The sequence below is a fragment of the Gavialis gangeticus genome, unplaced genomic scaffold, assembly GCF_001723915.1.
Source record: "Gavialis gangeticus isolate Ggan-Ray unplaced genomic scaffold, GavGan_comp1, whole genome shotgun sequence".
NCBI lineage: Eukaryota > Metazoa > Chordata > Crocodylia > Gavialidae > Gavialis > Gavialis gangeticus.
Window position 1 is genome coordinate 18,749,575 of NW_017728996.1, and position 10,618 is coordinate 18,760,192.

A 10,618-nucleotide genomic window follows, 5' to 3' on the forward strand; every position below is an offset into this window, starting at 1 on the left:
CCCCCCCCCCCCCCCAACCAGAAAGGCTTCAAGCTTATTGGGTGCCCTTCACTCTGCTGCTGCTCTATTTACAGGGTGTCTGTTGAATAAAGAGTCAGGTTCAGGGTCTCTCCACGCACTCCATGGTTATGGTTTCGGGTGCCTGAAGTTCAGCCTGTCTGGGACCTCGACTGACATTAGTGGTATTGCTCTGTGGAAGTGTGTATCACTATGCTGATTACATAGGAGATAATGTGTTTTCTGATGATGAAGTTCACATCTGTAGATCTAGGCACATACAAAAAACCCACAGAACTTCCAGCTTGAAGTGCAGATCCCTGCCCCTTGACCTTGCTTTCCCTGTAGCAACTTGCTAGCATGCGTGGAGAAAACAAACTCCACATAATCTCATACAGCTAACTAATGTCAGAGTGGTATAAAAGACTACCTGATTGCTATAAATCATTTATTTGTTCAAGGATATACTCTGATACTATACCCATCACAGTGATATAAGAATGTGAACACAATACTGGGGATCATTGTTCCAAAAATACTGGCATGTAAGAAGTAGCCACAGTGTATGTTCATGTTGTCTAGACTGAGTGAATAATAGCTATTTGAAGTTGAATACATCTTTTCCAAGCAGAATTGAGTAGTACATACATACACCATTTACAAGATTACTGAAAGTAAACTTGTTTACATCAAGTTTAAAGGCAGGACTTTGTCAACAAGCCTTTCCTCAAAAAAGAGTGAGAGAGAAGTAGGAAACTACATGTCCTCTTCTCTCACCCTTTTTTGATAAAAGACTTGTTTACATCAGGTTTAAAGGCAGGACTTTGTATCAACCAGTTTACTTCTAATTCTGCCATTCTACTTAACAGTATAAAAAGGTTACAAGTTAGAGCTGTAATTCTTAAATTCTTCCTAGTTCTGGCACACTTGGTAGCCATACAGGCCAAAGTCTCTTCTCCTTAATAGGCACAGCATGAGTAAACTGTAGTTCTCTGTATTGCTTTGCTACTTATTAACCTGAACAAAACCTGTAATGTGTGTAAGAGTGTTGGAAAATGGTGCAAGTTGTCAAAGAGCTTTTGCAGTTTGCATGCATCCGTTGGGAACTGGACTGAGACTAGTGTCTTTTCATCTAAATGACAGAACAGCCATGAGAGAGTAGCTTTTGATCACTGCTCTTCTGGTCTCCAAACTGGTGACATAGAGGTGAAGGTTCATTTCTGTATCATCTGAGCTATCGGGTCCTTCTAACTCAGTGTCTTTTATAGATTTAAACGTTACAGCATGAATGGACTTCTAGATCTACAATTACAAAAATCAAAGGAGACTAAAGCACTTCTGTTACTGTCCCTAGTGCAAAGTGGCAGTGGCAGTAACAGGAACTAAGACTTGAATCTTTTGTTTTAAGCTTGCCCTTGTTTAGAGCTTCCCCAATTAAGTAATAGATTGCAGCTATGATCACTCTTTTTCCCCTGCTGTTTCTGCCAGCATTATAAGAGAAGCAGAGGTATAGCTTAAGTCTTCAGAAGCTGAAATAAAATAAATTTCTCAAATCTGGAATGATTCAGGAAAACACCAAACGGAATTGAACCTGTGAAATTAGTTTATTTCATACTCCTTTTCAGCAATCCCTGAAGTGGTTTTCTAGTAGACAGGACAGTGACTTCAGTAACAAAATCCTTCTAAATTTCTGACCTTGAAATTCAGGTGTGTTCACGCATGAACTTGGTGATGAGGTGACAGGAACCAGCTGCAAAGTTTGAATCTGAGTTAGATTCTGATAAACTCCTTAAATTTGGAGGGGTGTTTACAAGGGTAGCTAAATATTTTTGGGGACACTTAAAGCAAGTAGTTCTTCGCACCTTTCCTGCCTCCTTGCATTTCTTATGCGATATGGGCTGGAACATCCAAGTAACTGGCACAAGTGGCTGCACTGCTGTGGTGGTATACATATATGAGGAGTTGTGTAAAGCTCTCTGGGTTTGTTCAGGAAAGGTACCATGTAAATACATATTATAAAACAAGCAAGCTACTAAACTGGTTTTAGAGCGGAAGACATTCCCCTTTTCCAGAGTGGCTTTGGTGGTAAGAATTTCTGACTATTTGTTGTTTTCCCAGGCCATTAAACTTAATTCATTCCACATTGCAGCTTTGAAATTTGTCCCAGGTATTTCACTGTGACCCTTAATAAGTCTTACTCACATGGTGCCTTGTTTGCATGAACTGTGTTCTTGCCATTGATTACTTAGATTGCATGGCACTTATGATTTAATATTGTCTTTTGCAAGCATAGCTGCACAATTGCATCCAGGCATTCTTACTGACATCATTAGTGTAGTGCATTCAGTTTCCTGGATTGTTGAAGTTAGGGCTCTGAAGTGATTCTTAGTTAACCCTTCTTAAAGTTAGCCCATTTCTTGTAGTACCCTTTGCTTATGAATGTGACGTATGTGTACTGCCATCTATTGAACCTTGTATTTTGCTGTGACTATTCCTCTTATTTGCTGTGAGTTAGCCATAATACAAGATCTTCAGTGGCAAAGTACTTTAGAAGGGGTACATCTATGTTTCTAATACATGCTGGAGGTTCTGCTTAACCTCTAAGGTAAGTGAAATAGGCATCCATTTAGGAGTGTATACTAGACCTTAATTATGCTTGGGGGTGGGAACTGGGGAGCTGCTGTAGTCTGGAAGGGAGAGGTGAAAACCCGAGGGCTATCTATGTATCCTTCCTGTTCCCCTCTGAGTTTCAAAACCAAACATGTTTGTGCTGATAATCTATAGCCTGTTTCATTTTTAGGTTTAATGTCTTGCCCGCTATCACTATTCCCATGAAAATATTTCACTGCATTAAATGTGCAAGCTTTGTAGCTACGGTGGCACTGAAATACTTTCATTGCGGTGGCATGGACGTGTCTTGTGGGGCTGCTTCCCTTTTGCACTGGATGGAGTGGGTCAGAAAGAAGTGGTATTCCTTAAGGGGTGTCTGGGAGTGCATGTGTTCCTAATGAACTATGGTACAAGATACCTCTGTACTGTGTTTTAATATATTTTTCTAAATTCTAAACTTTTCACTTGTGTAGACTTAGTTGTAGAATTGCTCACAAGGTTTGCCCTTACGTTAATTAGGTTGTGTCCAAGAGCTTAATTGGGAACTGATCCAGTGTTTTTTGTACAGTACAGTTACTAAGAGTAAAGATCTGCTGCATGAAATACTGACTATTAATATAGTTGGATTTAATTACCAATTAAAGGAAGCATGAATTTTAGGTAAACAAAGTCTGAGTCAGCAAAAAATAGTTTCTCTGGCACAAGGACAGATCCTTATAAGATTAAGATCCTGGTTTCCATAGCACAAACTTTTTTTGTGCTGAATCATGTCTTGAATTAGCAGAAGAAAGCAATTTTGAAACTGGCAACTTCATGATTTTTAAAGTTAGAAAACTAATTCTTATCTTTTGAGTTCTGTATAGTGTATTCAGTCTTTTGCAGCAAGTGCACAGAAAAACAAAAACTACATTTTATTGCATTGGTAAAGCAAGTAGTAGTTAAATTTTATATTAAAACTGAATTCTTGTCAGTTCACTTAGATTATTTAGTCCTTTAGTAATAATTGGGTTTGAAAAAAAAGGATATCTGTACCATTATCTTCATGTTTCTAGGTAAATAATGCCTGATGAGTCTATGTACTTGCACGAGTTCTTTGTTCAAGGTCTAACATGGCAAAATCTAAGCTTTTCTTGTTTGGTTTTACTGGAGGGTGCTTCAGCTGTTTCACTTGGTAATGAAACTAGTCAAAATCGTGCAATTGAACGCTGTAGTTTGGCACAACTACACTCATGTACTGTTTCTTTAAGAAACCAGCTTGCCCAGGGTGTTTTAACCTGCTGAACCTAACCTGCTAGCAAGGAAAAGTTCTTTAAATAATGGATATTAGGTTTTACCAATCGGAGGTTCCATCTTCCCTAAAAAGGTGGAGTTTTTCCGTTCCAGCCAATGGAGGGGAAGGAGGTGGGGTTTGGTGTTCAGGCTAGGTTGCTCTGGAGTACAGCTTCAAGTGAAGTTAATCTGGGGTGAAGCAAACAGAAAATTGTGCAGATTTTGTTGGTAGGATTTTTTTTGGTTCTAATCTTGTTGTGTTGGTTTGACCCTTGTCGGCACTTAGGTTCATGTGTGTATCAATTTCTATTCGTTGCTTTGTTCTCTGATGCTGGCAGAATATTAACATTTATGCAGGGAAGCAGAACAAAAGGGCTCTTTAGACAGGAAATAAGGTGTTGAGAGATTCAAACTTGACTGAGTTTTTCTACCATTTATTTGTAGTTGAACCCCCCTATTTTTATTTAGAAAGGTCAAGTTGTGCAACAGTACGAAGGAGCAAGAATGGGAAAATATTGAGGATCGAACTGTTTTCCTTTTAACATTGTGTAACTCTGAAAGCTTGCTTTTTTTTTTTTTTTTAACTCTAACTTCTCTGATTTCTGATGAGACTTGAACTAACTGAATGTGACAGTTTTGATTGGATTATTTAATGATAGCATTTGCTGCAAAGCATTGGGCTTAAGTTAATGTCTGTGATTATGACCCTGAAAAATGCTACACTATTTTTAAAATTTATTTTCCATCTGTGTATAGTTACAGCGAAATGAACATCTTTTGTAGGTTTTCTGCATTTGGAACACTGTGTGTAAAAATGTTTAAAAGCTGACTTGAATGCATGCTAAGAATTTTGGTGGGGGGGTCTTTTAATCCAATTTCCCAGAATATTTAGGACTAATAGAGGTTTGGGGTTTTTATTTATTTATTTATTTTTAAAGCAGACAGGAGAATTTTAAAATTTTCTTCACTGTTTTATGACTACTGCTCTTTCAGCTGAACATGGAGCTTTTTTCAGAACATATCAGTGCATCTCTTAAATCCATGTACTGCTTTAGCATAGTTTGTTTTGGTAACTGGGGGTGAAAGGTGGAGTGGGGGTAGTTAGTTCTGACCCATGGTTTTTGGCTATTTGGCCTTTCTTCGACTTTTTTTTTGTATAATACCTCTTCCAGTGGTCGCAGACCTTCAGGATAGGACATTGTTGAATTAATCAAGAGGGGGTTTTCTTAAGTAATATAAGCTGTTTAACACAATCTCTCTCTTGCTCTCCTCTTTGTCAGAGAGCAAATTTACATGCCTGGGCCAAAGGTGGGTTTGGAAAACAATGTCCCACTTTTTTTTTTTCTTCCCTGCCTCCCCCTCCTCTCGCTTCTGCACCAAAACAGTGTCTGTAAACACATACATGTTTCTTGCTTACAAATGCAGAAGAACACCTCCATGAACTCCTGCTCATGGGAATCGCAAAGAGAGCTTTATGTTATGGACTTTGATATTGAACTCTAATGCTTAACTACCAGGTGGGTGGGTGGGTGTGTGTGTGTATGTATAGCAAATACCAAGATATGGCTGTCAGTGGAGGTCTGGGAAACAGAAAAGCAGATATAGAAAATTGAGCAGGATCATCCAGGTGACTGCAAAACAGTCCAGTAGGCCTGAACTGCAGGTATTTAAAGATGTGGTTAATAAAGCACACTTCACCCACTTTCATTTTTTCCGTTGCTCCATTTTGTCCTCCCCCCCACCCCCCAAGCTTTGGGTTACTAATGCTTTAATTTTATCAAAGTATATTGCTACAGTGGCACCTCACTCATGGTTCAGTATTTTATGGGTTACAGTGTTAGTATACTACTACACTTTATGTGGTACAATTTTCAAGTGCTTCCTTCATTTTTGGAAGTATGAAGTTTAAAAATCATACATCTTTATAAGTTTATAAATAATAAGTTGAGGGATGTAGGCATATTCCCATGTGAAATTACGTATTGTACATGTGCGTGAGATTTGTAGTTGCAAACTTCTACATGTTTGTTTACTATTAAATAGAAAGCTGCTTTTACTTAAACTTGGAAAAGTCTGCTGAACACATCAGCTAACACATCAGCATTTCAAACTATAGATTGAACTAAACATTCTTCTAATTCTTCCCTGTATTTGATTACCTTGGCTTGTAAAATATATTATGTGGGATCAATTTTCTTGATTTATTCAACTTGGAGGTCAACTGCTGTAGTCTTTAACCACATGTATACAATTTTAATGCAAACTGTAGAAAGCAAATCTTCCCTAAAGGATAAATATTCCACTTTGCTGGCATGGCAGGAGAACTTCTGAATCCAAGATCTAGCGAACATTCTTGTTTGCATTCAAAACTGTAGCTGGCAGATGGGTTGTTTCAATATGCTGATTGGTTGTCCAATAAGTCCAGTAGAAACTTTTCTTTTACACAGAGAAGTTGCAGATCCTCTATAAACTGAGGCATGTTCTTATTCACTGTGTGGAGATTTATGTATATGCCTCCTGAGGGATATAAATAAGTGAGGTTTCCATTGCTCAAAGGTATAACTTTTGAACTTACAGCCATAGAACTAAATCATACATTCTTCATCCACACAACCACAGGGATGGTAAGGATCCCTAGTATGATTCTTCTAACACTATCCACATTAAGGAAAAATCTGGGGTTGATATTGGCTAATGCTTTCTAATGAAGGAAAGGGCCAAGTGTTTGTATTGGCAGAAGCTTTGGTTACTGGTGCTGGGCTGCTTATGAATGACAGGGGCAAGGGCTGGAGATGCATACACCAGAAACAGGGACTCCATGTGTATCTGTAGCCTCCTATGGTATGGAGCTGTATTGTGGGAGGGATTGGTGATCTGTCCCGTGATGTTTACACTGTAATAATGTTGTGTAAAAATAGGCAGTTAATTAAGTATGACCTGCAAAAGGATAAAAATAGCTTGGGTCTGCTTTTGCTCTGAGATGCATTTCACAAAAGCTTTGAAAGTTCTCTTAAAAATATGTATATTATGTATGTGTGTATGTATAATGCGTGTGTATAAATCTACACACGCATTAGGCTATATAGACATGCACATATATATCTATATCTGTGCTTTTTTTTGCCTTGAAATATCAGGAGTATTAAGTCCTGCCCTGTTGTTAGATGTCTCATGTGTTTATAAGCTTCTAAGCCATTAATTTAAGGGGTGGGTTGGTATATTTTTAACAGATTTCTTTTTCCAATTGTGTTTTTGGCTTTTGAGACTAAACAGGGAATAATAATAGTAAAAAGCTTTAAACAGCTTAAATCATTTCTGCTATCAGTCAGATTTCTTTCATTAGTTACATCACAAGTTCTTCAATACAGAATAGATGGTCTTGGGTTTTTTTTTAATTATTATTTTAACACAGTTAACTTACACGTTATGCAGAAGCAAAATGAGTTAAAACTTAATTCTTGCCTGCCACCCTCTTTCTCTGCTTCCCCCCCCCCACACACTTTCTTATGGGCCAGTATCTTGAATCTATGTCAAATAATTGAAGCCTTGAATTGACATACTACTCAAATTATAGGAATGTGAAAAGCTGTGCTGAGAGGTGTAATGGCATGAATATTTCCCATAGCTTTTTGAATGGGAAATCCCCAGTAATGAACTGTTCTGCTTTTGATGTCATGGTTTAGCCAACTTGCAGAACCTGAATTAGTCCCTGTCCACATTCCACGTTTGGGCTGTCCATGCTCTGTGCAACTGCTTCCAGCCATGATGGATTGCATCGTGACACTCTGACGAATACCATATCCTGAAGGATGGAGTCTAAAATGTAGTAATCTTGTGTCTGTTGAACAAAACTATAAACAGCGTGACTGACTTGGCAAGCTCTAACGATTACTTTAACTAGCCCTTGTTTTAAACTAGTAATGCTGTGGTATGCTTCTTATGATTCGTAGTGCCAGTATGTGTTTTTTCCTTTTACACTTGAAGGATTAGAGAGACCTAACACATGTACACACCTTAAGATCAGTGTTTTGTTTCAGTGTTTTGTTTGATCTTATCTTATTTTTGAGGACAGCAACATAATAGACACCTGAAACTCTTATTAATAACTATTTTGTCACCCTGAACACACCTTTGCATGGACAAAGAAAATTAGAGTTGGTATGTTTTTCTTGAAGAGTGATAGCACCAAGTTCAAGGCCAAATACTCCTTGGAAAATAAAACTTCAAAGTATATTTCAGTGGAATTAAAATGAAGTTATTTAAAGTTTCCTTACTTTGGTGGGGTTTTTGAGGTTTTGTTGTTGTTGTGGGTTTCTTGTTTTTTGTTTTTGTTTCTGTTTTTGTTCTTTTTAAGCCCTACTTTTACGGGCAAAACTTTTGGTTTTAAATCAAGCTGTTATACAAATATTGTTATTTTTTTTCAAAGTAGGATGCATCTTTGAATTAAAGGTGTTAAGAGAAAATGATTGTAATCTATTGTTGGTCATATTATATCTAGGTACCAAAGAGATGAGGTTGAATCTGAATTGCAAAAAAGTAATGGAGAAGATGAGTGAATAAAGTGTTTCATGGAGTTATGATATTAATGCTTTAGTATTCCTGTTATCCAGTAGATGTTTACAAAACGAAGTGGCAATATTTTGAGACTTTGTTACCCAGATATCTTAATTAACCAAAAAAGATCAATGGGCTAATGAGTGAATATGCAAAATAAAAAATTGAAGGTCACTTTTCCTATGTGGTTTTCTAAAATTTAAGTAACTTACGAGGGGGGCTTACATCATTGGTTATGGAGGATTTATAGCATTACAAGAACTTTTAAGAAGAGCTGTAGGCTTTTTACTTTGGCATAGTTCTGACGTATTATGACAGTTGAATATCATACAAATAGTAACTTCATATAACTACTAGTAATAGTAATACATTGTTCAATATTGGTGTGAGCACTGGACTGAGCTTGTTTCATGACTGTACTTACAGTAGTTGGCTATCGAACTTGGTTACACTTCAAAATCCACTATACGTGGTCATGCAGTTACTTTAACGAGTGCTGAAATGCAAAATTAAAGTCTAGATAGGGGCTAATGTCTACAGTGTATTTTAGGAAGGGGGCTTAAATTTAGTTTAAAATATTACATAAACAATGCAAAACAGCAATAGATGCCTATGAGTTATGTTCAAAACAGCATTTGAACTAAAATGTTTTAATGTTGGCAGAGTCTTTTCCCCACTTCACCCTCTTCCTCCCCCCTCACTCCCCTAACTTGAGTTGTCAGTGATTTTTTTTTTTTTTTTTTTCAAAAGCCTGCTTCTCAGTGAAGTGCTCAGTAATGGTAAATATCTAGACAGACACTTGCCACTTGCATTCCTTTTCTACTTTGTGTTTATATGAAAGCATTCATCTCAGTAAATTTGTGTGCTTGTTGTGGTCTGGCCCAACTTTCAGTGCCTTTTAACATGCCTAGTCTAAGTGGCAAGTGATCACATTTTTAAGGCATTACGAATCATACTGTGTAGCAGTCGACTTGGATTACTATTTTTATGTTTAAAATAATTCTTCTGTTTTTCACAACTTTACATGATTCTTCTGATCAAGGTGTATTTTTCTACATTCTTTCCTTCCCCTCCCCGTTGTATTAAGACCTCGGTCCTATATTCAATCTTTTTTGGTGTATCAAACAATCTTCAGATACACTAATATTCTAACTTGTCAGGGCGAGAGCACTCCAATGTACGCTCTTCAGAACTGAATCTGATGCTTCACACTGACATGGCTGCCGTTTACTCTGATTTTAGTGCAGCAATTAGCTCTTCATCCTGCCAAGTCATACAGTGACCCATGTCTCAGTTTGTATTCAGTTGTATATTAGCAAATACTTGCAGAGCTCACGTGTTACCTACTTGTCATCTAATTTCTACCATTAATTCTCTGTTTGCATAATCAGAAATATCTGAAGTATTATCAGTCTTGTCTAAGGAATCCTTGTATCCCCATGATGGCTTTGAGCACCTTCATTTTTTTTTCACAGCCCTATAGGTCCTTTTATCACTTGTTTCATCCTGTCCTAAGACTAAGCCCTGAAGCAACCCATGTGACTGACTTGGAATAGAGTATGCTATATAAAACCGATGTTAATGTTTAAACTTCAAAATTAATTCTTAAATGGGAAAAGACTTTTACTTCTTTCAGAGTTTTTATATAAAAAGCACACTTGACTTAATACTGTTTCTCTAGCAGAGATGGCTACTTAAATCTTTCCTTGCTGCACACCTTTATTAACCCTCTCAGAAAAGAGGCAATTTCTAGGTCCAGGGGGAAGCATCATATACTGTTACTGCTTTCTGCAATGGCAAAGGAGTGTTTCCCAGGAAGCCTGCTGACAAGTCTGTGGTTGAGGAAGAGGTATTTTTCACTGGTGATTGTAACTGTGTTGGTCTTTGAGAGAGGGAGGTGGTCTCCCTGATGCTCCTAACCTTAAATTAATATCACTGTAAATAGGTTTATCTTGTGTCTATTGTCCTTGTACACATCCAGCATAAACATAGGTCCCGCATATCTGGGGAGAAAGCTGGAATGAAGAAGAGGATAAGCCTCAAAAAAGGCATCCTACAACGCTTAGTATTGTTAACAAATATCCCAGACAGTCCTTACTACCTCAACTGTAGGTCCTTGTGTGAAGGTTACAGCCTGAACAGGTACCAGGGTAACAGTTATCCTACCAGCACTATCTTTCTGATAGCT

The 10,618-nt window shown here is 37.6% G+C and overlaps 1 protein-coding gene across 2 annotated transcripts in view; it reads left to right on the forward strand.

Annotated features, from left to right (window-relative positions):
• Nucleotides 1-10,618, forward strand: part of ZFAND6 (zinc finger AN1-type containing 6) — a 62,037-nt gene that overhangs the window by 2,551 nt on the left and 48,868 nt on the right. The window contains exon 1 of one of the 2 annotated variants that reach the window (XM_019504095.1): nt 4,012-4,104. The exons of the other annotated variant lie outside the window; for it this stretch is intronic. The gene's annotated coding sequence lies outside the window, so the exon portion shown is untranslated. Of the gene's footprint in view, nt 1-4,011; nt 4,105-10,618 lie in introns of those variants that run through there. 2 annotated transcript variants of the gene reach the window in all.